The 4206-nt window shown below is 39.7% G+C and overlaps 1 pseudogene; it reads left to right on the forward strand.

Moving 5' to 3' along the window:
* Positions 1-1853: 1853 nt before the first annotated feature.
* On the forward strand, positions 1854-2196 carry LOC121152789 (annotated as a pseudogene).
* The last annotated feature ends 2010 nt before the right edge of the window (positions 2197-4206 follow it).

Below are 4206 nucleotides of genomic sequence, written 5' to 3' on the forward strand. Positions count from 1 at the left end.
GAAAAAAGGAAGGAAGGAAGGAAAGAAAGAAAGAAAGAAAGAGAAAGAAAGATTGTGAAAAATAATTTTTCCATATCAAAGAAAAGCTGTAAGAATATGTCCCTTCCAAACCTGCCCTATAAATGATGCTTAAAGATGTTCTCTTGATATAGAACACAAATAGCATCCGCCAAAACTAAAGGCAAATATGAAGAACATCCCAGTAAAATGACAACATAAGACTATATCAATGAACAACACATTGTGAAAATGACAAGACCAAATAACCATCCATTCATAGTAACCTCGAGTGTTTGGGCTTAAGCCAATCAATCAAATGTCATAGAGAAATAGAGTGGCTTTAAATAATAAAACTCATTTATTTGTTGCCTACAGGAGACAGCAGAATCTGTATCTCATGGATTCTGATGTTTTGGTTTTATTTTCATTTCTTTAAATACTTTGTTCCTTCATATTAAAATCTTACTGACTCATAGGTCATACAGTAACATAATTTTCTTCATGAGGGTTCTTGATTTTTTTTCATTTCTTCAGTGACATATTAGTCATTCAGTCACATGTTATGTAACTTCATGGCACTGTAAACTTCTCCTTTGTTTGTTGTTAATTTTATTTGTGATTTTTCATTTAAGGGGATTTGCACTAACTAATAGAGGTTATCATATCCAGCTGTGAGGATGAAATACAGTTTACATCTGTACTTGCAGATCAAAGACGGACTCCTAGTGGAACTCTTAAATTTATCTTCACAATAGGATATTGGACTGTCTGTCATTGACCATGCCTGCAAGAAGATTGAAGACAGTTTATGAAGGACTATACAATCACAATAACATAGGGAACTCAGCAGCACCAGCAAGATCCAAAAGTGTTTGTAGTTTTCTAAGAGAATTCATTTGTATTTTACAAACTTCTAGAAATTATACACTGTTGGTGTTCTTAAGCAAAAATTTTACTTTTACATTAAATTCAATGCCAAATATTCAATTTGATTATTAGTGCGAATGAAATCACCAATTCTCATTAATTTTAATGGCCACGTATTGTTGGTATATCTGTAGGAAATTCACTGACATTTGTGTGATATTAAGTCCTACAACACAGGTCAACTTCAATTTTTAATAATTATTTTCTAGCTATATTTATTTATTTGATAGGCAGTGTAATAGAAACAGATCTTCCTTTTGCCTATTCATTCCTCAAATGCTCACAAGAGTTTGGGTTGAGCCAGTTCAAAGCTGGGAGTCAGGAAGTCCATATGTGTTCCCCAAGTGGGTGACAGTGGCTCAAGCACTTCGACCTTCAGTATTACTTTCCCAGCTTTGTTAGCAGGGGGCTGCATTGTAATAGAGGAGCTGGGAATCCAACCCATGCCTAAATATGGGATGCCAATGTCACAGGTAGCACCTCACACTACCGTGAAACATACCACACCCCCCCTTCACTTCCTTAAAAAACTCAGTTATAAGATAATGGTCCAGCTGCATTCCTGAAGCCAAATCAGCTATTGTAGCATTTAGGAATTTAACCAGCAGATGATTCTAACTCAGCATGATATTGACTTCTCAGAAAACTACAATGTTTAACTTTAAATAACTGGGTCGGTAAAGTTCATCTCAATTTGTGGTAACTTACTTCAAAATGTAATAAAATACATATTTATATATTGATATGTGTGTATAATATATATCTATATTATATAGAGATATGTAATAGATATTTGTTTATATAGATAGATATGCTAGTGTTCACAATTATTTTATCTGGAAACTTAAATCTATGTTGGGAGACAAAACTGGCCTGCAGAGGCAGCGGCAATGCAGATGGAAGTAACCAGAGGCACTGCCAGCACCATGAGTCTCCACAACAAGCCCAAGAGTGAGATGACACCTGAGGGGCTGCAGATGCAGAATAAGAAACAGTTCAACATGGGCCACTCTTGGTGCTAACACAATTGGTCAAGAACATCACACAGGTGCTAATCAACTGCCATGACAAAAACTCCTGGGCTGAGATAGCCTTTGACAGGCACTGGAGCATGGTGCTGGAGAACATGAAGAAGGTGTTAATTGAAGTCCCCGAGAATCACAAGGGCAGGAAGTTCAAGCCAGTCAAAAGCACCACCAATTTTCAAATGTTCATGTTGGAGGTTAGGTCCTCATGCTCTTGCCCAACCTGCTCATTGCTGGCAAGTAGGGGACAACCTGATGCCACTGCTGCCCCAAATCCTGAGTCTGTACACTTGTCCCTGCCACCAGATAACTCTCCATGGTATATAAAAACTGCCCTGAAATGATTCTCTTCTTTTTGCTACTGTTTTCCATCTTTAATGGTATGTAATTTAAAAATTTTCTCATGCTGTTTACATACTTGATCAGGCCACAAAGAGTCCAGGGCTTCTGGAAAGTGGGTAAAACAAAGGGAGCTGCCACACCCAGCCTCCCAGCCACACCCAGCCATTCCAGAGTCTCAGATGCTTATCTTTCTGAAAGACCAAAAAATATTTTTCATAACACCTGAACTATTTTACATTTTTTAACAGCAAACATGGGCATCTTTATTTCTGCACATTTTCACCAGCACTTTCTTTTTCTTTCTTTTCCAAAGCACTCTGATTAACGTGAAATGATAACATTTCTGAGATTGGCGGTAAGAACCAACGAGGACCTGGCAGGTATAGGCTCACAAGAATGTGGTGTACCTAGAAACTTGCCCAGGTGGTCCCTCTGTGTTTTTAGTATTCCAGGGCCATTTGTTCAGCTCTGTAGAATACTAACAGAGGTACTCAACATGTGATTAATTCAGCCTCTCAGCACGACTTATACTTCTTCAGTCTCAACTGCCTGATTTGGAAATGAGATCTTCATGATAACATTTTTCCCACACAGAGCACTGCAGATCATGACAGACCCTAACCTGTGACCTCCAGTGGGGTTGAGACATTAATCAGCCAATCTGGTTCATGCTGTCTTTGATTATAGGGAATGGAAAAAGAGGACCTGCTTCAAATTTTCTTCCCAGGTGGGTGTGGTAGCTTCAAAATGCTGTTGATCTTAACAATGTATGCATCAGGAGTAGTTTCTAATATCCATTAGCTGACAGCATCTACTTTATAGTCTCCAATCACTCAGATATTTGAGGTCATCATTTGGCTGGGTTACTTGCCCAAATGTTCTATTCTCCATTCTTTGCTAGAGTACCAGATGTCCTCTGCAGAACTCAATGAGTTACCATGTCCTCTATGTCCAGCAATCCACTGAAGAGGAAGTTCTCCTAGGTGGGCTCATTGAAGTGAGTCAGGTGACCAGGGTCTTCCCAGACCTGCCCCTGCACAGAGGATCACAAATCCAGCAACCACCACGCAGACAGGCCCATGGTCCTGGGCCATGCAACCTGGGACACAGTGGATACCCACTCCCAGGACTCACGATATTGCCAACCACTATAGAGGTAGGTTCTAGAATCTTGGCCAGAAGACTCAGGCTCCTCTTGGCTTCACACCCTTTGGGCTCATAGACTCGGTACCCACCATCCCCCCGCCCCAAGACTGACATGTCTCATATTTCTTGGCATCCATCAGTGAGTACTTCAGCTTCAGAATCAGCCCCAGCCCTGGCTCCAGTGTTAACTGGCTACTGGTATGGTCCTATTTGACCCCTCTTGCACCCATCTTGATTCTCCGATATGCTAGGGGACATTATGAACCAACCTTGTCTATCTTACACCTTCACCTGACCCACATTTTTGCTGGTGGGTACTGTTCTGGGTTCAGTGGCTCCTTGCCTTGCTTCTTAGGTTTACCTGAAGAGACTGCAACCAGACAAAGCATTTCAATAAATTCTTTAATCTGGTCTCCTCCCAGTGGTAAATCTTGCACATACCAGTAGATCCCTGGATCAGACTGACTGAGGGCAAATCTAATTGTATCACATTGTCTCAGATTTCTTTATTAGAAAAACAACAACAGTTTCTCTTCAGATGTTTGAAATGCCTTTTCTGTTCCAACATCTTGAAGGCCAGTTCAATTAAGCTGAGTTGTCTTCTTATGGTTGTAGATCATTAGCATGCTATTTCCTGTTGTATCTTCTAACTTTTTCCCTAAGTTCTCACTTGTATTCTATTTTCACTCAGATGCCTTGTACCTGAGGTCTTTCCAATTGAACTACTAAAATTAGAAATGAATTAAAATGATAAATTTAATAAAAA

The sequence above is a fragment of the Ochotona curzoniae genome, unplaced genomic scaffold, assembly GCF_017591425.1.
Source record: "Ochotona curzoniae isolate NIBS_2020 unplaced genomic scaffold, NIBS_Ocur_1.0 contig_2657, whole genome shotgun sequence".
NCBI lineage: Eukaryota > Metazoa > Chordata > Mammalia > Lagomorpha > Ochotonidae > Ochotona > Ochotona curzoniae.